Below are 25,879 nucleotides of genomic sequence, written 5' to 3'. Positions count from 1 at the left end.
CTTGGGTGACCTACAGAAAACACCTGAAAAATCTAAAACGCCAGCATCAGCACTTTCTTCGGAAGATCCTCAACATAAAGTGGGAGGATCATTGCACTAATGTCAGTGTCCTCACAGAGACCAATATCTTCAGAGTTGAGGCCCTGATTATCAAGCACCAGCTGAAGTGGAACGGGCACTGCATGCGCATGCCTGATTATGCTTACCAAAACAACTGCTGTACGCCCAATTCACCAAAGAAGAAAAGAAACAGGGAGGCCAAGAAATACTTTAAAGAGACTTGCAAGATAAACATCAAGAGATGTGGCCCAGGACAGGGATAACCAGCGAAAACTTGTCAGAGAGGGAATGTCCACTTTTGAGGAAAACTGCCTTGCCCTGGTCACAGAAAAATGCCATTAAAGAAAGGAAAGACAACTGTCACGCAGCAATCGCGGCCCAATCCTGTCTTCCAACACCACCTGCAATGTCTGCCAACGAGCCTGTGGATCAAGGATCGGTCTCCTCAGTCACCAAAGGACCCATGAAAAATAAAACCTGTGAAAGAGATCATCCTCGACCTCAAGGGATCGCTGACGACAACATGTAGGAATACAACATTGTCAATGCACCTATTAATTTTGTTTGTGACTGATCCTGTGAGTTGTGTGACACTGTGTAGTAACAGATAATTTGTTGCTTTCAGAACTGCTGAGCATTTGACAGCATATGATGTGCACTAATAAAAGTGAATTAAGTTCCAAATAAGAGAATTTTATTCTGTAACAAAATCAGTGCAAAAAAAATGCAAATTTAAAACAAATACATTAAAAACTTAATAAATTTATAGAACAGAACTTAGGAAGGGGAAAGAACATTCATGTCCATACACAGACACCAACCGTGGCTTTCATAGGTATGTAAAGCTGTGATTGTCTTTAATGTCCCTGGGGCTGGAGTGGTAGGATAGTGCAATGATCCCTGATGCCACGTGGAATGTTAAGGGGGAATATAGCAAGGTCCTGATATTGAGTTCTCAGCGGGCTGCAGAGCGAGGCAAGCCCAAGATTGTTGAAACTACAGGTCAACCAGAGTCTGCAGCATCTGTATTTGCTGCTGGAGAAGCCCCATTATGTCCTGGTGCATCTCCATCTCCTTTTCCTGCTGGGACTCCTGGAACTTTCTCCCCTCCCCTTTCCTTCTCCGGGCTCTCCACAATGTTCATTCTGCAGGCCCTGTGCTCACAGTCCGATGGAGCATTGGCTTGCAGGATCTCATTGAATGTGTCATCACAAGTCTTCTTCCTTCTCCTCATCTGGCTCAGATATTCCATAGATGTGAAGGCAAAGACTTTGATGGCCACATGGCGTTCATTTACACAGTTTGGATGTAGGTGGTTATTCTTTTTGCAGCCATAAGGGTGAAAAACTTAGTTTTATTTTCATGAAAACCTAAATTTTGCAGAAGCTGATGGGACACTTTTTTTTTAATCAGGCCAAGATTTCAACTCATTCTTTGGCAGGCAGACATTCAGCTGGATAGATAGCAGACAGCACTATTAAGAGGGTGGGGTAGTAAAACTAACTTGTGGCTATATTCAGCATGTGAAAGAGGGATTTGTGCCCAGGTGTCTCTGACAATCCAATCTTCTCGGGTATTTAAAAATCCTATGGTGCAAAGTAAAATATTGTACACACTGAAGGGGATTCATTGGTCTGCACATCATACATGCTTACAGAGTTGTATTAACAATAACAATAATTAAAAAAGCAGATAGAAGGGGAAATGTTGTTACATAGACATCACCCCTTCCTCTTTACTAATTATTTAACTGGGAACTAGAAAAGTGGTACTCTCCCAATCCCAGAGGCTTAAAGCCAGAAATCAGTCAGTGTGGCTGTGTATAACGCCACAGAGGGAGCACTCTCTTCTCAGTTGCTTTGACCAGCAAAGAAATAGAGAGGGTGATCGCTGTCGTTAGGCTTCGGAGTTAACACCCAACATAAGGGTCACTATAACTACACCATTATACTAACAAATACGGAGATGGGGGGGCCCCAAAACACCTCAGCCAGACAAAGCCAGTATCGGCTCCGCCGCTGCGGTGAGACAGACAGACAGCCGGAGGGGAGGGCTTGGAGAACACCTGTCTGCACGCCGGCTCTTCAGACCGCCCGCGCCATTTTGCCCTGGGCTGTATTGCGCAACACGGCGCGGCGGTCTGCTGGGTCGCCCTCTGGGCGGAAGGATACGGGGCGGAGCCGCCGGCTCGGTCCGCCGGGGCGCTGAGTCCTGTTGCCGGGTGACGGAGCTGCCGGCCCTCCTCCCTCCCCGTGCTGCTGGGAGCCGCCGCCGGTTTACGTAACGCCTCCCAGGGCAGGTCCCGGCTCCGTCCCGCCCGCCTCACTCGGGGACGGCAGCAGCGGGACGGAGTCCGCCGCCTCCTCCGGCTGCTAGAGGCCCCAGGGCCCCGCTGTGCGCCTCCACCGCCACGGCAGGTAACTAGCCGCCAACGGGCCCGGGTGGCGGGGCAGTTACCGGGCGGGCCGGCCGCAGGGGACCCGGGCGAGAAGGGGAACGTAGGGCCCCGCTCGGAGGGCGAGCCTGGCGGGTCCGGGGTCCCGAGATGGTCCGGGTGGGCAGCGGGAAAGATCCGGGGCTAACGAGGCCTGAGCTGGTTCGCGCTGCTTTTGGCGCGCGCGGATGGGAGCCGTGGGGGGGCCAGGCAGGTTCTTGCCCTTCAGCGGCTCGGGCGGGGGTTCCCGGGCTAGAGCGCCCGGCGCCCGGCTCCACGCTGCCAGGAGCCTGCCTGGAGGAGCGGGACGGGGAGGCCCAGGGCGCAAGGGGAGGGGCGGGAGGGAGCGAGCGCGAGGGGCCGGCGAGAGGGGCTGGCGAGAGGCCGGTTCGGAGGGAGGGCTCGGGGGCGGGGCGGGGCTGGGGGCCCGTCCGGGGTTCCCTGGCCCGAGCGCGGACTCTGCCTGGGAGGTGATTCCTCCCCGGCCCTCGGCGTCTCCGGGGTCACCGTGCCAGGTAAGCGGGACTGGGCATGGGGCTCAGGGGAGGGGAGGAGAGGACGGCCTGGCCCGGGGTCGGGAGCTTTGTGTAGGGGCCTCCAGCGTTGCCTCCCCCCGCTCTGATTTCCTCAGGCCCACACGCTGGCAGGGGGCAGCGGCCATCCGTGCGCTTCCCTGGCCCGCGCCGCTGTCCCGATGTCAGCCGGGCGCAGCGGGGAGAAACCTGGGGATTTGCTTCGGGAGGATTCAACGCCCCAAGCTTCTGATTAAGACAAACAGGCCCTGCCCGGCTTGTATGTGAGGCGGCGGTGACAGGGCTGGCCTGGCCCCAGCGGCCACCAGGCCCGGATCGTGAATAGATGGGGTTCACTGCGTGACCTTTCCTCCTGCGAGTTCCTGTACAAGACATAGGCGGTGGCTCGTGCTGCCCTATCGGGAGAAGCTGTGTGATCGGTCTAAACGCTTGTAATGAGGACACGATAAAATACTCCGTATCTAATGTACAGTATATAAGGTTTGCGCTAAGCGCAGACTTGGTCGGACACTCAAGTCTGTCTTTCTTCCAACAGCATTGTCCTTTAGGGGCCTATTGAAGGAAAAGGCGGATAGAGAAGGTTGGGGCTGGGGGCTGCTGTTGCTTAAAGAGGAGGAGCTACGATGGCGGGAGATTGATGGGGAGTTATGTCCTATGGTAACTGAACTGTCCTCCGTCTGGGCGGGCTCTAAAGTGCTGCAGCCTCTTACAGGCCATGGGCGGAGAGGCAGAGGTACAAGGTTTGGCGAAGGTTACGACTGAATGCAGAAGTGGCACAAACTGACACTTCATTTCAGGAAAGTCGGCCTCACTTCTATCTCCTCCCCACGTCTTTGCTGTTTTAAAATTATGTATTTAATCTGCCTTTACTGACTCTTGGTTTAGTTAGTTTCAAACACTCATTGTCTGTATCTGGCACTCATTTGAAGGGGGCTGATTCTGCTCTTTTAATAAGGGCAAACAAACTATCATATCCTATGTTTTAATATTGTATGTTAAAGGATTTGGCCTGCAGTTGGCAGAATTAAAGACTAAAGGTTACTATCGTGAGTGTGTTTTTTCATACCAGAAAAGTGGTGTAGATGCAACTTTTTCTGCCTTCTGTCTTGCATCATATTCTATATATTACTTTTATAAAATGTTACTTTTTATTACTGGGTTGGGGTGGACATTTCTAGGTTAAACTTGGCTTCAGATTGTAGATATGTCAAAGCCTAACCTATCGTGATTCCATGGACAGTTTTGTAGAGTACATATTTCACTGCACTGTTCACCAAAGCATAGACGTTTTGTGCTAATGTACGAGAATCTGAAAATAGACAAAAGACTTAGTTTCTAGTCAAAGTTGAGAAAAATTCTTTGTAATAAGGAAATCTTATATTTTAAAATGACATGTAATCTAATAGTGTCCCTTGAAATTTTAAATGGTATCAATTATGCACCTGCCACATGTTTGTTCTGTTAATAGAACAGACTGCTAACATAGTGTACAGAAAAAGCTAATAAATAAATGTTTAATATATGAAGTGAGATTCTTCAGGTAGAATGGAGGTGGTGAACAATTTTAATAACTGTGTAACACCACCATGCATTTATAGTACACTTCACATTGTATGAGATCAAACGTTAAAGTGAGAATCTGCAGACTTGAATTGTGGGGGTAGGATTTCTGACTGCCTGTTGCCCCACATCTTGCTCATCAGCAGGTTGGTGCCTAGAATCAGTGGAGGAGGAAGGGGTTTTTAGATGATATACCTATCTCATAGAGCTGGAAGGGACCCTGAAAGGTCACTGAGTCCAGCCCCCCCTGCCTTCACTAGCAGGACCAAGTACTGATTTTGCCCCAGATCCCCTAAGTAGCCCCCTCAAGGATTGAACTCTCAACCCTGCGTTTAGCGGGTTAATGCTGAAACCACTATCCCTTCCCCTAAGGAATGTTAAAGAACTATCCCTGCTTTGAGATCTGCTGGCTTGGTGGTCTGATCACCTCAAGAGAAGCAGCAGGAAATTCAAATGTCCTTTCCCTCTTCATAAGAAGGAAATTCCAAGGATGCACCATGAAGGGGAACACACACAAGATAATTCTGATTTGGTCAGCATTGTATGGCAGTGGTTTGCTCTGTGGCTTTATTGGGAAGTGGGACAAAGGAAGGAAAATGATGCCAGCGAGAGCAGCCAACCTACCATCTAATTTGCAGATTTGGATCTTTGTGGAATTTCATTGAGTTTTAAGGAGTACAGTAACTCCCCACTTAACGACCTCTCGCTTAATGTTGTTTCGATCTTACATCCATGCTCAATTACAGAACATACTTCATTTAAAGTTGTGCAATGCTTCATTATAACCTTGTTTGGCTGCCTGCTTTGTCCACACCTTATCAGCTCCCCTATGCACGCCGCCCCCCCCCCAACGCCACCCGCCTGCTGGCAGACCCTGCAGATCAGTGCCTTCCCCCGCCTCCTGCCCATGGCAATCAGCTGGCTTGCTGCGTTCAGGAGGCAGGGGGCAGCCTGCGCACTGAGTCCTCGCTCCTCCCTCCTGCCCCCTGAAGGTCACAAGCCAGCTGATTGCCATGGGCAGGAGGGAGGAGCGAGGATGTGGCGCACCTCCCTCCTGTCCGTGGCAATCAGCTGGCTTGCGGTGTTCAGGAGGCAGGGGAGGGAGGGGGAGCCTGGGCACATGTCCTCGCTCCTCCCCTCCAGCCTCCTGAGCGCTGCAAGCCACTGATTGCCGCGGGCAGGAGGCAGGGGAGGAGAGCGGATGCGACGTGCGGAGTAAAGGGGGAGGGGGGGGGAGGAAGAGGCGGGTTAAGGGTGGGTGCTTAGGGGAAGGGGGGGCATGTGTGGGCCGAGGGTTGAGCCCCTGGTGCTTGCAGAATAGGGGAAGCTGCTGCTGCGCAAATGCTTCTAGCCTATAGCACCTTCAGCCTCCTTGCCTGCCTCATTGTCTCCAGTGCCAGTGGGCTGTGCCTGTGTGTGGTAAGGCGGGGGCACCTCCCAACTATAGTACTGTACTGTATGGCAAAAAAAAAAAAAAATCCCTGGAACCTAGCCCCACCCCCTCCCCCCCCAATTTACATTCATTCTTATGGGGAAATTGGATTTGCTTAACATCGTTTCACTTAGTCACATTTTTCAGGAACTTAACTACAACGTTAAGTGAGGAGTTACTGTATACCACAGGACCCAGCTCTCTTCCCTTTTTTTTTTTTTTTTTTTAAGAGCTTTAGCCAGGATTTAGGCTTTGTCTACACTGGAAACTTAACGATACCCCTCCCCCCCTCGAAACAACAAAATTTTTGCCCATGAAAAGGGAAAGCACCAGTGTGAACAGCACTTCATCGGCCAGAGCGCTCTCCTGCTGACAAAGCTACCTTTGCTTGTTGGGGGTGGAAGTTTTTTGTTGGCAGAAGAGCTCTCGCCTGCCAACAAGCAGCGGCTATGCAACGTGCCTTTTAGTGGCATGGCTATAGTGGCACAGCTGGGTCGCTAAAGGGTGCGTAGAGTAGACAAAGCCTTATTAGTTTTGTCTCCCTTTCATTTAACAAAAGTAAAGGAGAGCATTGGGCTATAGTCCAGAATGGTAGATGTTAAAAAGGAATTGATATAGGGGTTGATTAACAACTTTTAAAAGTATAAGATCTGGCTGTTAGACATTTTTGAATAAGTTTTGTTAAGTGTTTGAAAGATGCTTATTTGTAAAGTAGCTGTTTGTTCAGAACAGGGAGTGAAATTATCCTCTTTTACTTAGTACCTCATTTTTTTTAAATACATGAAAGCTTACAGAAAAGATACGTTTTATAGTGGTCTAACAGAACAATGTAGTAAAGTCCTTAAAACTGCCTCTGAGGGAAATAGTAACTACACTTGTGGATGAATATCACTGTAATAGGGATAAATAAATGACCATGCAGAGTAAAGTGAAATGCACATTAAGAGAAGGAATGGGAAATATTCTAGTTTTCATACCACTAATGGAACTCAGAAAGCAAATTGCTTTCAGAAAATGCTTAGTGTAGTCTCTCTACCATATTTCCTTTTGAACTGTTCAGTGGTGGTTGGAGCCACCATTTAGGTCAATAAAACATTGTGTCTGGCCTAATAAATAATTTGCAAGTAGAGCTATTATCATAGACAAAAGTTAGACTTTTTGAAATTCCCCAGCAGATCAAGAGGAAAGTAGACTTTATACATAAAATTGTAAAGAGTTAAATGGATACTTAATTTCTGTGTTCAATTTATTTTTTTAATGTTCAATTGTATTTTAATTGACAACAATTTGAGTAACAATCTTATTTTCATGTATTCATCACGTTTGTTAAGTGACTTACAAATTGTTCTTGGGAAGAAATACCTAGTAACTGTAGGGTGGTTTGATGAATGCCTTAGCTAGCAAGGTTATTCCTACAGTTACTGACTTTAAAGAGGATTTATAATTAATATTTTATTTTCAATATATGTTGCAGGAGATGATTTCACAAAAGTGGATTCAGCATATCAGCATTAGATGTTTAGGGGTTCAATGTGTGGTGTAGTGGTCCATTTTATATGTTGTGGTTTTGTTAAGCTAGCTTAAGCATTTTAGTCAGCTCTTATTTCACGATAGTTAAAACTAGAAATCCAGTTGGAGGAGGAGTCATTGAATTTACTATACTCAACTTCAGTCTATCAGTTATTTCTTACATAATTTCAGGCAAAAATATCTGAATTTATGTATTTAAAAACGTACTGAACTGTCTTCCAGAATTCTTATGTTTTAATCTAGAGTTAATATTCCAACTTCTCTGCCTCCACTCTAGTACACCTCTACCCTGATACAACATGACCCAATATAACACAAATTCGGATATAACGCAGTAAAGCAGTGCTCCCGGGGGTGGGGGGGGAAGAGGCTGCACACTCCGGTGGATCAAAGCAAGTTTGGTATAACGCGGTTTCATCTATAACACGGTAAGATTTTTTGGCTCCCGAGGACAGCGTTATATCGAGGTAGAGATGTATCTGCTTGCTGAAGTCTTTGAAGGAAGAACAGTTTATTTGAAAGTAGGTAATTTGCCCCATACACTGCTTAAGTTCTAACAATTATAGTTAAACTGTAGTCTACTAAAGTCTTAAATTGGTCCTGTACACAACTGCTACAGTGAATTTCAACCTAAATGATATAGCATCTTTTGGATTTTTGTCTTTTACATATTGGTCCACAACATTAAGGGAGAAGCAGTCATTTTTCTTAACTGTGTAATGAGTATTTTTTAAATAAATATTTGTTCCAATAATGCCTACAACTTTGTAGGCAGAATGCATATACACACGAAGACTCAGCTCTTGTCCAAAAGAGCTTACAATCTAAGAAAACAAATAACATACACAATAATATATATAATTTAACCATACACTTTTTATATACGTTCTTAATGTTTTAATATCTCCAGTTTATAACATTATATATAAAACAGTATTGCCTATATGTAGAATACTGGATTGAGACGTGGGAGATCTCGGTTCTAGTCCCTGCTGTCAATGGTCTGCTGGGTTACTTTGGGCAAGTGATATCCCCTCTGTACTTCCATTTCCCCATCTGTAAAATGAGGATATTGATACTAACTTACTTTGTAAAGCATTTTGAGATCTACTTAATGAAAGTACTGTATAAGAGTCAGGTATATTATTACCTGTTGTTAGTTGGCCAGTTTCTTGTAGATTTCATGGAAGAAGTTGCTCTTGACAAGGGGTTTTGAAGGAGAGGGTAATAACCTTACATACTGGTTTAGGGAAGGTGTTCCATGTGTATAAACCATGGAAGAAGGTGTGAAGATGTGTGAAAGATGGATCAGTGGGTAGCAGGAGACTGGAGAAGAGGAGGCTGTTTATATAATGCTTTACAATTTTAATGTCAAAGCACTGTAGAAATGTAAAGTGAAGCATACAGGAAACCAGTCAAAACTTATGAGCATAACTTTGCCTGTGAACTTTTTTTTATGTTAGCTAATCACTTTAACAGTAAAGTGATTAAACTGACTTACTGGGTTAAGGTTTGAAGCTGTCATGCATGTACTTTTTTGGTTTTAAAAACACCTAAACCACCTTTATTGGTACTTTAACTAGCCTTTTAGCTAGAAATCAGCAAATGGATCAAAAGTAGTTATTGTCACTAAATGAAGAACTAATTCCAGTGATCTCTTGTGACATTATAAATTGTCATCAGTTGCTTGAAATAGAGAAGTTTGAAATCTATAGGAATGGAGTAGTTAAAATGTATGGTATGTAAGTAAGAATTCTAATGCTTTGAAGTGTTATGTGGCTCTATTAGTTTAGTATTTTGGGATACGTTTAGGATCCAGACCTTGAAGAGAGAATTTCTTATTAACTTCTTACCAGATACAACTGAAGATCACAAAGTAAGTCTGTTGCATTAGAACCACATTGTTCATTGCTGTTTTCAGTATGAAATACCATTAACCTCCTAACTTGTAGACTATTTACACTAGAACAGTGTTTTTCACAGTGTGGGTCGTGGCATGTAAGGCATTGGGTCGCCTTGCTCTGGTCAGCATTGCTGACCAGGACATTAAAAGTCCCATTGGCAGTGCTGCCCAGCAGGTAGGCTAGTGCCAACCTTTTCTGACACAGAAGTGGCCAGCAGCAGGTCCAGCTTCTAGGCAGGGGGGCCATGTGGCTCCATGTACTGCCCCCTCCCCGAGCACCAGCTCTGCACTCCCATTGGCTGGAGCTGGGGAGCAGGGGGCGGTGCCTGCAGGCAAAAGTCGTGCGAAGCTGCTTGCGCGCCTCCACCTAGGAGCCAGACCTGCCGCTGGCTGCTTCCAGGGCGTAGCGCAGTCTGCGGTGCCAGGACAGGTGGGAAGCCTGCCTCTGCACCCCAGCTGCGCTGCTGACCGGGAACTGCCAGAGGTAAGTCTGCACTGCGCCCTTGCCCCAGCCCTGAGCCCCCCCAAACCTGGAACCCCTTCCTGCACCCCAAATCCCTCATCCCTGGCTCCACCCGAGAGCCTGCACCCTCAGCCCAGAGCCCTGACTTCCTCCTGCACCCCAACTCCCCAGCCCAGAGCCCCCTCCCACAGCCTGCACCCCAAGCCCCTCATCCCTGGCCCCACCCCAGAGCCTGCACCCCATGTCCAGAGCCCCCTCCCACACCCAGAACCCCACATTCCTGGCTCCTCCCTGCAGCCCTCACCCCCACACCCCAACCTTCTGCCCCAGCCCTGAGCCCCTCCCAAACCCCTTGTCCCCAGCTCTGTTGGGTTGCGGACATCAACAATTTTCTTCAACTGGGTCCCCAGAAAAAAAGTTTGGAAACCACTGCACTAGAAGCATCCCACTGTGTGTACAGCCATAATTGTGTGTTAGATCTGAAAGGCTGCACGGTTGGGTGGAAGTATATAATTACTAGCCCAAATAAATTTTAGAGTACTGAAAAAAATGCAGCCAGTTCCCTGTGATTTATATAGTAGTGTAATGTAAAAATCTTGTATTGTAAACTTTTCTGGATGACCTCAAGATGCTGCTTGAGGATTTGGAGTTAGTCACCTAATTAGCTGAAAGTTGCTCTTGAATGACTTCCCATTCCCCTTTTTTCTTCTTCTCTGTCCAGTCTTCTGGAGTAGAGCAAGTTCATTTTGCTCCTTATTTGGTTTGTAATATTAGACATTATAAATAAGATTATAAAGTACTTGATCTTATTGCAGATGTCTAACTGCTTTGCTGAAAATTATACTGAGTTGTGTGGCTAACATGGGCCTGCTGGTCTACACTTAAAAATTAGATCAACCTAGCTGTGGTGTTCAGGACTGAGAAAAAATTTGTGGCCTGAGTCCTGTAGTTAGGTTGACCTAACCCCCTAGGCAGATGCAGCTATGTTGATAGAAGAATTCTTCAGTCAACCTACCTACCACCTCTCAGAGTGGTGGATTAATAACATTGACAGAAAAACCCCTTCCGTTGATGTAGGAAGCATCTACAACTATGGTGCCAGAGTAACACAGCTGAGTGCTATAGCTGTGGTGCTGTAGTGTAGCCATACCTATGCTCTACTGCTGGTGAAGCTGCCTAGACCAGGGATCGGCAGCCTTTCAAAAGTGGTGTGTCGAGTCTTTATTTATTCACTCTAATTTAAGGTTTTGTGTGCCAGTAATACATTTTAATGTTTTTAAAAGGTCTTTCTCTACGTCTATAATATATAACTAAACTATTGTTGTATGTAAAGTAAATAAGGTTTTTAAAATGTTTAAGAAGCTTAATTTAAAATTAAATTAAAATGCAGAGCAACCTGGACCGGTGGCCAGGACCCGGGCAGTGTGAGTGCCACTGAAAATCAGCTTGCGTGCCACAGGTTGCCTATCCCTGCCCTAGAGTATCCTGATCAACTGAGTTCAGTTAAATGATCATTTAAAAGGACAGCATAGTTATTTTAATTAATTGTCACATGAAAATGTTAATTTCCAGTTCAGTACTTGTGTGGAAGCTCTGCTTTTGTCAACTGTATGTGGCAAACAGGATAATTTTACTATGAGCCTGAGGGGGAGTGTGTGGGCGGTGACTGCAACATAAGACCAGAGTTTGAACTTAGGCTCAAGGCTAATACCCCTTTCTGTCTACACACAAAGTGTGCTAACCCAGGGTTTGGACCCAGGACCCCATGGGAGTGGATGGTCCAAGCCTGAGTCAAGCTGGAACCCAGGGTTCAAGCCCTCTTGCTTTGAATTGTAGAGGCAACCCCACTGGATTTGTGCTCTGGGAGTCCGCCAAAATTATTTCACAATCTCACGGGCTGACTTTCTTTGTCCTCTGGACAGTCATGTTTTGTGGACAGTCAAATTTTCCCACGCTGCACCATGAAGAAAGGGTTAGAGTAGCTACATTTTGGGGAGGGCACAGGGAAGTCTGGGTTATGGGTGGGTGGACTCGTGCCTACTTAATGCAGTGTAGATGCTGGAGCCCCAGACTGGGACCCAGGGTTCAACAGTTCCTATCCTGGGGTTACAAATGAGTGTAAACCCAGGGTCTGCTAACTTGTGTTCTGCTTATGTTGCAATATAGATATGCCCAGAGAAACTTCAAAGTTCTAATTTTTAGTAACTTGGTTCAGTAGCTGTGACTTGCATTCCTTATTTAAGAACAGAAGTAGTTTTCTTGAAGGATGTAGTCCTGCCATTTTTGCCAGTGTTGTCATTTGGTGAAGCGATATGTTGGGATTTTTTTGGGGTGGGGTGGGGGAGGCTTGGGGAAAAACTTATTTCAGCATGTAGTCCCCATCAAATATGAGTTGTAATTGTTTGATGATACCCCATCTGGGTTCCATTGTGTGGAGGTAGGGGACAATTAAGGGTGGATGGTCGCTGCGTTGTTGTTGTTTTTTTCCTGCATTGAAGCATGTTCTCCTGGGGTATTTGAGCAGCCCATTCTATGATGCGATCTACTTCTCTGATGGAGTGTCCTTGTTTGATGAAAGCAGTTTTAACTTTCTCCTCAGAGCATATTTTGTGATATCTGAATAGCTGGTTGTAGACAACAGATTTCTTCATGTCTGGGGTGGTTACTGGAACTGTGAAGATAAGTGTGGTGATCCGTGGGTTTTTTGTATATAGTTGTCTGTAGAGTTGCATTGCTGAAGCTGATCCTGGCATCCAGGAAGCTGATGTGGGAGTGTTCTAGACAGAATTTGATGGTGTTGGGCTGGCATTGCTCACATGCTCAGGGTATAACTGATTGCCATATGTGAGGTCAGGAAGGAGTTTCCCCCCAGTTCATATTGGCAGTGACATTGGGCAGATTTCACCTTCCTTTGCAACACAGAGTGGGGTCACTTACTGGGATTATCTGGGTATATCTCACTTAATCAATTCCCTGCCTTTGCAGTGGGCTGAGGGGCTCTGGTGTTGGTGCACCTCAGTGCCTCCTATTCTCTCCCTGTGGCATATGATAGTTTAGTCTCTCATGGGCTGTAATACTTTGGTCCAACTGGGGTTGTTGGGTTTAGTGTATGGGGGCTGAGTGGTGTTGATGGCTTGTGACATAAGGAGGTCAAACTAGATGAATTGATGGTTCCTTCCGGCCTTAAACTCTGACTCTTTAGTTAAAAGTTAAGGTACACAGAAAAGTAAAAAGCTCACATTCATGCCCTAACTACATTGGGTTCTGAAGAGTGTGTGAACTGTTCGAATACTCTTCCAGTGTAACACTCTTTCAAATGTGGCTGTTGGAAACTGTGTTGCTTTGTGTACACTGGGCATCCAAATTATGTTGAGCTGGAACAGTGCTTAAGCAGAGGTTAAATGTGACAGGGCCTTTCAGAGTGACATAATATAAACCAGAAAACGGTACTCTTCTGGAATAAGTGTGTCCACATTGGAAGTTATTTCTATGTAACACTGTGGTATAACTTAGGCCTTGTCTACACTGCCACTTTATAGCACTGCAGCTTTCTCGCTCAGGGGTGTGAAAAAACACCCCCCTGAGTGCTGCAAGTTTCAGTGCTGTAAAGTTGCAGTGTAGACAGTACACAGCGCTGGGAGCTACTCCTTCATGAGGGGGTGTGTTTTTTACAGTGCTGGTAGAGCTCTCTCCCAGCGCTGGTGCCGCGACTACACAGGTGGCGCTTTAACATTGCTAGTGAAGACATACCCTAATACTGGCATTGTTCTGCTGGTAATTTCCCTGTGTAGGGAAGCCCTGTGATTCCTCACTTAAATGAGGACTGAAATAGATAACAATGTTGACATTTATATCATCACTGGACATCTGAGTTAACACTTAAGTGACTTAACCAAGATGAATGAGGCTGATCTCACAGCTGATCTCCAGACACTCAGACTCACAAAGACATCTATTTATCAGTTACAGGTGGTTGACACTTATGGCTAGTCTACACTGGCAACGCTAAAGTGGCTTGTGTGGTCACGGCAGAGCACTAGGAGAGAGGTCTCCCAGTGCTCTTTTTTTTTAAAATCATCTCCACAAGAGGCGCAGCTACCAGTGCTGGTACACTGTCTACACTGGCGCTTTACAGCGCTGAAACTTGGTGCGCTCAGGGGAATGTTCCCCACTCCCCCGGAGTGAGAAAGTTGCAGCGCTGTAAATTGCCAGTATAGACAAGCCCTTAAGTTCCACCTCTCTTCCTCTCATCCCCACCAATTGTAAAAACTAGAGACCACTTTTTTTTTTTTTTAAGCTGAGGTTCCAGAAAACAAGTTAGCAGTTTGAGAGAGATGACAGTGTGTTGTAACAGTGTACCAACTCAATCCAAGCCTTGTTGTTTAGTGGATGGATCATTGGACTGGGACTCTGTTCTGTCTCAGCTACTGTCCTGCTGGGAGACCTTGTGCAAGTCGCGTTACCTGTCTGTGTCTATTTTCCCCATCTGTAAAATGGGGAGAATAATGCCTACCTACTTTGTAAAGTCTACTTTCATCAGATCTACTGATGAATATCACTCTCTAAGAGCAAGGTATTAAGAGATACAAGTGTTTAATCCCGTCAGTCCAGTAAGTAGCTGGATAGTAAAACAGTGCTACCAGAAGCTGTAACTGTTGTGAATGCAGTTCACCTCAGGTATGCTTTGATCTTATATTGTGCTTATGCAGGGTTCTAAGGCCTTAGAATTGTGTAGACCTAATAATTGCTTATTAACTAAATTTTCCACCTATCATCTCTGCACTTTCTCCCATGTCTCCTCTTATGCATGGGAGGAGCTCCTTGCAAAAATCCATGAAGCCACTACATTATCCCCCTTCAGATCTCGCTCTCAAACTCACCTGTGTCACAGTTGCTACAAAGCAAATGACAATGGCTAAGCAGTGAATGTTCTGTGACTGCTAGGGTGACCAGACAGCAAGTGTGAAAAATCGGGACGGGGGTGGGGGTAATAGGATCCTATATAAGAAAAAGACCCCAAAACCGGGACTGTCCCTATAAAATCGGGACATCTGGTCACCCTAGTGACTGCTGCTACTTACACCAATCATAATAGTTTTGCTGATGCTTTGTGCTCTCTGCATCTATTCCTATCTGTTAAGTATCAGGGGGTAGCCGTGTTAGTCTGTATCTACAAAAACAACAAGGAGTCTGGTGGCACCTTAAAGACTAACAGATTTATTTGGGCATAAGCTTTCGTGAGTAAAAACCTCACTTCTTCCGATGCATAGAGTGAAAGTTACAGATGCAGGCATTATATACTGACACATGGAGAGCAGGGAGTTACTTCGCAAGTGGAGAACCAGTGTTGACAGGGCCAATTCAATCAGGGTGGATGTAGTCCACTCCCAATAATAGATGAGGAGGTGTCAATTCCAGGAGAGGAAAAGCTGCTTCTGTAGTGAGCCAGCCAGTCCCAATTCAAGCCCAGATTAATGGTGTTGAATTTGCAAATGAATTTTAGTTCTGCTGTTTCTCTTTGAAGTCTGTTTCTGAAGTTTTTTTGTTCAATGATAGTGACTTTTAAATCTGTAATAGAATGACCAGGGAGATTGAAGTGTTCACTTACTGGTTTATGTATGTTACCATTCCTGATGTCCGATTTGTGTCCATCTAATCTTTTGCGGAGGGACTGTCCGGTTTGGCCAATGTACATGGCAGAGGAGCATTGCTGGCACATGATGGCATATATAACATTAGTGGATGTGCAGGTGAATGAGCCCCTGATGGTGTGGCTGATGTGGTTGGGTCCTCTGATGCTGTTGCCAGAGTAGATATGGGGACAGAGTAGGCAACGAGGTTTGCTACAGGGATAGGTTCCTGGGTTGGTGTTTCTGTGGTGTGGTGTGTAGTTGCTGGTGAGTATTTGCTTCAGGTTGGGGGGTTGTGTGTAAGCGAGGACTGGCCTGCCTCCCAAGGTCTGTGAGAGTGAGGGATCATTTTCCAGGATAGGTTGTAGATCGTGGATAATGCGCTGGAGAGGTTTTAGCTGGGGGCTGTATGTGATGACCAGTGGTGTTCTGTTATTGTCCGTGTTGGGCCTGTCCTGTAGTAGGTGATTTCTGGGTACCCGTCTTGCTCTGTCAATCTGTTTCCTCACTTCATAAGCTGTCTGGGTATGTCTTCACTGAAGCGGGGGAAGGAGGAAAGAGAGTGTGTTCTTAGCTCTGGTTAGCTCACCCAAGTTTATAGATTCAAAGACCAGAAGGGCCAATCTACTAGACAATCTAGTCTGATCAAGAGCATATATTTCGAAAAACTTCAATCTTGATTTTAAAGTTGCCCTTGTTGGAAAATCTACCACAATCTTTAGTAAATTGTTCCAATGGCTAATTACACTCATTTAAAAATGTACACCTCAATTCTAGCCTGAATTTGTCTACCTTCAACTTCCAGCCATTGGATTTTGTGATACCTTTTGTCTGCTAGGCTGAAGAGTGTATCTTTGTTAAACTAAATAAATTGAGCTCCTTGAGTCTGTCACTATAAGGCATCAGAGGGTCCTGTGGCACCTTTAAGACTAACAGAAGTATTGGGAGCATAAGCAGGTTATAACCTCGTTATCTCCATACTGATTTATACCTGCCTCTGGCAATTTCCATTACTTGCATCTGAAGAAGTGAGGTTCTTACCCACGAAAGCTTATGCTCCCAATACTTCTGTTAGTCTTAAAGGTGCCACAGGACCCTCTGTTGCTTTTTACAGATTCAGACTAACACAGCTACCCCTCTGATACTATAAAGCATGTTTTCTAATGCTTTAATCCTTGTCAGGGCTCTTTTCTGAACATGGTTTGATTTATCAACATCCTTCTTGAAAGGATTGAAAATCAACTATCTCAGGTTAAAATAGCAGTGAAGACATAGCAACTTGTTTTTTTAGCTTGGGTTAGCTGCTCAAGTTAGTCAGAGGTTGAACTCAAGCTGCTAAGCAGAATCTGTGTATTTTCACTGCTATTTTAGCCCAAGTTAAGAGTTAAAACACTTTTTTTACTTTAGTACAGAAATGTACTTTGAGGCATTGAGCACTGTTTCGTTGATGTGCACAAATGGGGCCCTAATCTGACTGGATCCTGTAAGTGCTACTGCAGTGCAAATAATTATACAACTTTAAGTCACAAACGCATCATTCTGCTGCAATAAATAACTAGTGCAAAACCCTCCACCTAAAGAATATGGTTCTGGACTATAGGAAACAAATGATACTGGATTCCAATTCCTCACTCTGCTCACTGGCAGCGGTAGAGTACTGTGAGAATTCACTAGATGAAGCAGACAATGATAATACAGACCAATAAGAGCATTTTGTAGAGGACTTAGTACATGTCAAAAATGTACAGCTATGGATGGGCTAACAGTGCAGATTGCCTTTGATTCTGCATGTTCTCCCTCATAGTTATGTTGGAACTTTCCATTACAGCTGCATTTCTGTATTATGATGGATATTCTCTATCTTAGATTCTGTGTCCTATTGCCTAAATATGTGGGTTTTTTTTTGTTTTTTCAAACAAGGTTGAGAGTCCTTAGACTTCAAAAATTTCCAGTCTCTTTCTTGCCCCTCTGAAAGTAAAATAACTCCTCTTTTCGTTTGAGATCGGTCAGGCGCTTTGCTCCTTCTGTGTGACTAGTGGTATGGCAATACACCTCTACCCCGATATAACACGAATTTGGATATAACGCGGTAAAGCAGTGCTCCGGGAGGGGCGGACGGGGGACTGCACACTCCGATGGATCACAGCAAGTTCAATATAACGCGTTTTTCACCTATAACGCGGTAAGATTTTTTGGCTCCGGAGGACAGCGTTATATTGGGGTAGAGGTGTACTTCTGGTTAAAGCCTTGTTGCAGAAGTGGTCTTTGAAATGAGTGATAGTGAGAGGCTTGTTTTTGGTGTAAGCATTATTATAATTATTTGTATTACAGTAGTACCGGTACTTAGGTACTGCAATCCTGGATCAGGACCCTGTTGTGCTAAGCGCTGTACAAACAGACAACAAAAAACTGCCCTTGAACCAAAGACTGTACAAAGTTACTTGGGAGATTAGGTGATACCAAGGAATGCAACAAAAGTAACAATTTGTGTATTTCTGAATTCTTGAGCCTTTATTACAAGGCATTCTGACCTGGAAATTGAAATGCTAAGGACATAAATTTCAGTCCATGTGGTTAGGGTAGGCAATAGCAGAGTTCCTTATCACATTTTTTTGAAAGATTTTCTTCCCAACAAAAGTGAAATCTGTGTATATGCTCATACAGGTATGTGTCTTGTGAAAGTCTTAGAATACACAGAACTGTATTTTGTAACCAGGTTACCATACGGTGGACAATGAATTTTCTATGCCTTCTTTTGGTTAAAAATGTTACTGGCTTTTTGGGGGAGGAAAGTGGGGGGGGGGGGGGGGGGGGAGTTAATTTTTTTTCACTTTGCCCTGCCACAAATTGTGTATTATATAACTAAATACAAAATTATGTGAATATCCAGTCTGTACAAAAAACATGTTTGTATTACCATTACCCTGTTGTACCTTTCTCTTCTCCCATCACTGTGTGTTTTACACCCGTCTTCTTGTCATGTCTTAAAGTAGAACCAAGTTCTTTGGAGCAGGAAGTTTTAGTTAAACAACAAATTCTTTACAGCGCCTGACGTTTTTGCAGGTCTCTTGATGCTTGTGAAATGCAAGTACTAAGGCTGTTTTAGATACAGTTTGTCTGTATCTGCTTTCTTTTGTAATGGGAAAGCAAACACATTTTTTTGTATTGAGAAAAAGATGTGGAGAAAGGAGCTGTTAAAGACATGGAGAGCCCTGGCCTAGCTTGCACTTTTAGCTAGTCTGCTTTGCTTGTTGATAATTGGAATATAAATACATACTCGTAGCACTTCTACAGTGAGCATATATTGAGGACTGTGCTTCAGTAAAGAGTCAGTGATTATAGCTTTTCTACTGTAATCTACCTATGCTAGTATCTAGATAACTGTTTGATATACTCATAGCTATAATTGCCACTCTACCACAAAGCAGGATGGTCTTCTTTGTCTATTTTAGGTACTTCCATGGTCCCAATTACCATAGTATTTGAATACCTCACAATCTTTAATGTATTGATCCCCACAACACTACTAAAGTAGGGAATTACGGTTGTTCCCATTTTATAGCTGATAAACAGAAATGCAGAGAGACTTTGCCCAAAGCCACAGAGGAATGTCAGTGATGGAGCAGGGAATTGAATGTGGGTTTTCCAACTCCCAGGCTAGTGCTACTGGATCATCCTTCCTCTCTTCTACAAGGGAAACTTTAATGTGCCATAAAGATGTCTCCCTCCAATTGCTAATGAAAATGCAGTGGGCTCAGTTTGTCTGGCATATACAGAGTAACAAACAGTAGAAATGGTACCTATGTATCCTGGGTAAAAGAGAAAATGTGATGATACACTATTTCTCAAATAGTACATTAATATATGGTCACATAATTAAAGTCTCTTGTAATGCATACACACAAGGGACAGAGTGAAGATTGTGTGTGCACCCTTAGTTTGACATTTTCTGATATTGCTTAGGTATATAATTTTAAAGTTCTCTTAACATCTTTTACATGGAATTTTGTAAATTTATTGTATATTATACTTGTGGATGGCAGGGTGGATAAAATCAATTTTTTTTAAAATCAAAAATCGGATTTTTTTTTTTGATAAAATGCTTTTGAGGGGAAAAAACCTATCTAAAGATAGTTTTACATTCTTCTTCGAGTGCTTGCTCATATCCATTCCATTAGGTGTGTGCGCGCCGCGTGCACGATCGTCGGAAGATTTTCTACCCTAGCAACACCGGCGGGTCGGCTGTGGAGCCCCCTAGAGTGGCGCCTTCATGGCGCTGAATATATACCCCAGCCGACCCGGCGCCCCCTCAGTTCCTTCTTACCGCCCCTGACGGTCGTTGGAACTGTGGAGCGCTGCTTAGCTGTTCTCCACTCTCCCTAGCTTTGTTGGTTATTAGCAGTTATAGTTATAGTGTTTATAGTTAAATAGTTAAATAGTTTTTAAAAAGTTGTTATAGTTGTTCTAAGTAGCTCAGGGGATTAAGGGGGTCGTCTCCCCCTTTCTTCCCCGGCCGCGGGGCCGGGCTCATGCCCAACGCTCCCGGCTTCAAGCAGTGCGCCTCCTGCGCGAAGCCTATGCCCACGAGCGACCCGCACGACTCCTGTCTGAAGTGCCTGGGAGAGTCCCACCAAACAGATAAGTGCAAGATCTGTAAGGCCTTCAGACCAAGGACCAAGAAGGAGCGGGACTTTCGGCTCAGGCAACTCCTGATGGAGGCGGCACTTAGCCCGGACACTCCCTCTACGGGCCAGACCCCGGCGCCTAGCACCTCGGTGCGCAGTGCACCGGCAGCACCGGCTTTGACGACCACGCGAGTGGCGTCAGACAAGCCTCCCCGGCACCGGACCTCGTCGGCACCGCAAGCAGTGCCTCGGCGCCGATCATTATCCCCGGGGCATAAAAAAGCCCATAAAACGGGGACGTCCGTGCCGAAGACGCCAGCTCCCCCAGTGCCGGGGGTAGAGCCGCGTCCGCCGGTGGAGCAAAGGAAACAGGTGCCTCCAGCACCGTCGACTCCGGCACCGAAGCCGTTGAGTCCGGTGCAGATAGCGTCTCCACCGAGGCCGGCGGTGATACAGTGCCTACCGTCGACTCCAGAGACCTTCGCGGTGGCGAGAGACTTAATAGCTCTCACGGAGCCGGCACCGCCTCAACCACCGGCACCGACTGCACCGCTGACTCGCCCGGTCCAGTCGAGGGGGAAACCGGCCTTGATGCGCCCTCCACAAGGACTGGAACCTCGGCACCGCTCCAGGTCCCGAAGCAGGTCCCCACGCCGCTCGCAGTCCCGGCACCGAATATCATCTCGGCACCGGTCGTACTCGCGGCCAAGATCTTCTTCGCGGCACCGCTCTACGTCTCGGCACCGATATGATCGTCGGCACCGATCAACGTCGAGACGTAGCTCTCGGCACCGCTACGGTCGACGCTCGACGTCGAGAGGCCGCTCCCGGCACCGGGCATACTCCAGGTCCTCGTCGAGGTCCAGATCCGACTCCCGGCACCGACGAGGTCATCGGCACCGGTCGCGGTCCCGGCACCGATCGCCGGCACCGCGTGGAGATAGAACATCCCCGGACCGGCACCGTGCGGCACCGCATCCCACGGGATTCGTCTCGACGCACTCGGCACCGCCATGGCCATCGAGATCGGTGTCCCGCTCCTCTGAGGAAGTATCGAGATCGGCATACCCCCCTCAGGGTCAAGCCGAGGAGCAGGACATAGGCCATTGGCAGGAGGTAGCAGAGGACCCTGCTCATGGCCCATCTCACTGGTCGTTCTGGACCCCGTGGGCGTACCATCAGGCGCAAGGGGCTCCAATTGCGTCGACCTCTCGCTCCGGTCACTCCGTCAGAGGGGCCCCGGAGTCCACCATCTCTCGGCCTCCGCCAGGGGGCATGGAGGCCTCTGGGTCCGCACCACCTGACACCCTGGACCCAGGCACAGGTGATGCTCCAGCCCAGGAACAGGGAGACCAGGACCAGCCCTTGGATCCTGTTCCACCGCAGGCATCTTCCTCTTCTTCTCCCGATGAGGCAGTGGCGGGCACATCGTGCACAGGCCCGCCTCCAATAGATCTTCGGGCTCACCAGGATCTTCTGCGCAGGATGGCCCGTAATATGGACCTGCAGGCGGAGGAGATAGTGGAGGTTCACGACCCGATCGTGAATATCCTTGGAGCGGATGCCCCATCGAGGGTAGCGTTACCCCTGATCCGCACGATTCAAATGAATGCGGATACGATATGGCAGACTCCTGCCTCTATCCCACCCACAGCGAGAGGGGTGGAAAGGAAATACTTTGTCCCGTCTAAGGACTATGGGTACTTGTATACCCACCCCCAACCGTGTTCACTGGTGGCGGAATCAGTGAACGCACGAGAGCGCCACGGCCAGCAGGCTGCAGCGCCTAAATCAAAAGAGGCTAAGCGGCTCGATTTGTTTGGCCGTAAGGTTTACTCAGCCGGAGGGCTACAACTTAGAGCAGCGAACCAGCAGGCGCTGCTGAGCCGCTACAGTTTCAACTCCTGGAACTCTATGGGTAAGTTTAAGGAGCTGATTCCCCAAGAGTCCAGGGAAGAGTTTGGAGCCATGGTAGAGGAGGGCAAGAAGGTGGCTCGGACCTCCTTGCAGGCCTCCTTGGACATAGCAGACTCAGCTGCGAGGACCCTGGCTTCGGGTATCGCTATGCGTAGGATCTCCTGGCTTCAGGTCTCGGGTTTGCCTCCGGAGCTGCAGCAAACCCTACAGGATCTCCCCTTTGAGGGACACGGATTGTTCTCAGACAAAACGGACTCTCGCCTGCAGAGCCTAAAGGACTCGAGAACAATCATGCGCTCCCTGGGGATGCATGTTGTGGGCCCTCAGCGCAGGCCATTTAGGCCGCAGCCTCAGCGCTTCTACCCCCCCCCACCTCGTCAGAGACAGGACTCGGCCAGGAGGCGAGGGCGAGGTGGTAGAAGAAGGTGGACCGGCCCTCAACCCGGCCAAAACCAGGGGCCACCTAGACCACCTTCAGGCCCCAGACAGAACTTTTGAAGGTGCGGTCGAGGACGGCGCCCCAGTCATCCCCCAGGATCCAACCCCCTCCTTTCGGGATCGCCTCTCCCACTTCCACCGTGCTTGGTCCCTTATAACTTCGGACCGTTGGGTCCTCCGCACGGTGGAGAGGGGATACGCTATCCAATTTTCTTCTATCCCCCCCTCCCACCCCCCTTCCCCGTCCCTCTTCAGGGACCCTTCTCACGAGCAACTTCTTATTCAGGAGGTTTCTACGCTCCTGGCCATGGGGGCCATAGAGGAGGTTCCAGTAGAGTTAAGGGGCAGGGGATTTTATTCCCGTTACTTCCTGATCCCCAAGTCCAAAGGAGGTCTGCGGCCCATCTTGGACTTGCGCGGACTCAACAAATTCGTAGTAAAGTTGAAGTTCCGCATGGTCTCTTTGGGGGCCATTATCCCTTCCCTCGATCCTGGAGACTGGTTCGCCGCCCTCGACATGAAAGACGCATACTTTCACATCTCAATTTACCCACCTCACAGACGCTTCCTGCGATTCGTGGTAAACATGGTGCACTACCAATTTGCAGTCCTTCCCTTCGGCCTATCCTCGGCCCCAAGAGTGTTCACGAAATGTATGGCTGTCGTGGCAGCGTACCTTCGTCGGCAAGGGATACAGGTGTTCCCGTACCTAGACGACTGGCTGGTACGCGGTCGCACCAAGGAGCAAGTTCAAGCTCACGTCCACATAATAGTGCACACATTCAACGAGTTGGGCATCCTACTCAACAAGGACAAATCCACTCTAGAACCTACCCAGAGAATAGAATTCATAGGCGCAGTTCTAGACTCCAGACGTGCACAAGCCATCCTGCCAGACAACCGATTTGGCACCATCATGAGCCTCATTCAAGGGCTCCAGGCGTTCCCAACTACCACGGTGAGGTCGTGCCTTACCCTGCTGGGCCACATGGCTTCCTGCACGTACGTAACCAGGTATGCCAGACTTCGGCTTCGCCCACTTCAAACCTGGGTGTCTTCAATATACCGTCCACATCGGGACAGCCTGAACATGGTGGTCACGGTCCCGATCTCGGTCCTGACCTCCCTCACCTGGTGGCTAGATCACAATGTGGTCTGCGAGGGGATGCCATTTCACGCCCCACAACCCTCTCTGCACCTGGTCACAGACGCTTCATCTCTGGGTTGGGGCGCCCATCTCAACGAACACCATACCCAGGGCCTGTGGACTGCATCCCAGCTAGCCCTGCACATCAATGTTCGGGAACTGATGGCGGTGCGCCTGGCGTGCCAGGCATTTCTCAACCTCCTACGTGGCCGATGTGTGTTAGTTCTCATCGACAACACCACGGCCATGTTTTACATCAACAAGCAAGGAGGAGCATGTTCGTCAATCCTATGCCAAGAGGCTATTCGCCTGTGGGACTTCTGCATCGCCCACTCAATCCACCTCACGGCATCGTTCCTCCCTGGAGTCCAGAACACTCTAGCGGACCGACTCAGCAGGTCCTTCCAGACGCACGAGTGGTCTATCCGTCCGGACATCATACATTCCATCTTCCAGAGGTGGGGGTTTCCCCAGGTAGACCTGTTTGCATCCCGAGACAACAGGAAGTGCCACGTGTTCTGCTCCCTACAAGGTCGAGCTCCGGGCTCCCTCTCGGATGCGTTTCTCCTTCCCTGGAAAGACCACCTGTTTTACGCCTTCCCTCCGTTTCCTCTGGTCCACAAGGTACTGCTCAAATTGCGCAGAGACCAGGCACAGGTAATTCTGGTCGCTCCAGCGTGGCCGAGACAACATTGGTACACCACACTGTTGGAACTCTCGGTTCAGACACCGATCCCGCTTCCGTTGTATCCGGATCTCATCACGCAGGACCACGGCCGGCTGCGTCACCCCGACCTGCAATCACTCCACCTCACGGCGTGGCTGCTCCATGGTTCACCCAGGCAGAGCAGCAATGCTCGCACTCTGTCCAACAGATTCTGCTGAGCAGTAGGAAGCCCTCAACACGCACCACGTACCTGGCCAAGTGGAAGCGGTTCTCCTGTTGGTGCGAACAACGAGCCACGTCCCCGTTGCAGGCACCCATTCCTCTCATTTTGGAGTATCTCCTCTCCCTAAAACATCAGGGGTTGGCGATATCTTCAATTAGGGTTCACCTGGCCGCTATATCGGCCTTTCACCCAGGGGAACTCGCGTCCTCGGTATTCTCTAACCCGATGGTCGTTAGATTCCTCAAGGGCTTAGACCGGATGTACCCACAACAACGTCAGCCCGTCCCGACGTGGGACCTCAACCTGGTTCTCTCCAAGCTCACAGGTCCTCCATTTGAGCCACTGGCCACCTGTTCACTTCTGTACCTATCCTGGAAGACAGCCTTCCTCGTAGCCATCACCTCAGCAAGGCGCGTTTCTGAACTCAGGGCGCTGACATCCGAGCCCCTTATACAGTTTTCCATAAGGATAAAGTGCAGCTTCGTCCACATCCTGCCTTTCTCCCTAAGGTGGTTTCTCCTTTTCACATCAACCAGGACATCTTTCTCCCGGTCTTTCATCCCAAACCACATGCCACTCGCCAGGATCAACGCTTGCATTCCCTGGACGTACGAAGGGCCCTGGCCTTCTATATTGACCGCACAAAGCACTTTAGAAAGACGACGCAGCTCTTCGTTGCAGTGGCCGACCGAATGAAAGGCTCACCGGTCTCCTCACAGCGCCTATCCTCCTGGATTACGTCTTGCATCCGGACTAGCTATGACCTGGCAGGTGTCTCAGCACCGCACCTCACCGCTCACTCCACGAGGGCCCAAGCCTCCTCGACTGCTTTCCTGGCACATGTTCCGATACAGGACATTTGTAGAGCGGCGGTTTGGTCATCAGTCCACACGTTTACAGCTCACTATGCACTAGTGCAGCAGTCCAGGGACGATGCTGCCTTCGGATCAGCGGTTTTGCACACGGCAATGTCTCACTCCGACCCCACCACCTAAGTTGGGCTTGGGAGTCACCTAATGGAATGGATATGAGCAAGCACTCGAAGAAGAAAAGACGGTTACTCACCGTTGTAACTGTTGTTCTTCGAGATGTGTTGCTCATATCCATTCCAAACCCGCCCCCCGTCCCCACTGTCGGAGTAGCCGGCAAGAAGGAACTGAGGGGGCGCCGGGTCGGCTGGGGTATATATTCAGCGCCATGAAGGCGCCACTCTAGGGGGCTCCACAGCCGACCCGCCGGTGTTGCTAGGGTAGAAAATCTTCCGACGATCGTGCACGCGGCGCGCACACACCTAATGGAATGGATATGAGCAACACA

The 25,879-nt window shown here is 47.8% G+C and overlaps 1 protein-coding gene across 4 annotated transcripts in view; it reads left to right on the top strand.

Annotated features, from left to right (window-relative positions):
• Window positions 1-784: 784 nt before the first annotated feature.
• The window catches only part of KIAA0232 (KIAA0232 ortholog), a 111,880-nt gene continuing 86,785 nt past the window's right edge, over window positions 785-25,879 (top strand). For 2 of the 4 annotated variants that reach the window (XM_054029035.1, XM_054029031.1), the window contains exon 1: window positions 2,923-3,009. The gene's annotated coding sequence lies outside the window, so the exon portion shown is untranslated. Of the gene's footprint in view, window positions 2,478-2,922; window positions 3,010-25,879 lie in introns of those variants that run through there. The other 2 variants (XM_054029030.1, XM_054029034.1) reach the window with 2 other exon arrangements.

This window comes from Malaclemys terrapin, chromosome 5 (genome assembly GCF_027887155.1).
Source record: "Malaclemys terrapin pileata isolate rMalTer1 chromosome 5, rMalTer1.hap1, whole genome shotgun sequence".
NCBI classification, from domain to species: Eukaryota; Metazoa; Chordata; order Testudines; family Emydidae; genus Malaclemys; species Malaclemys terrapin.
The sequence above is the reverse complement of the archived record's forward strand: the minus strand, read 5'-3'. Positions and strand labels throughout refer to the sequence as shown.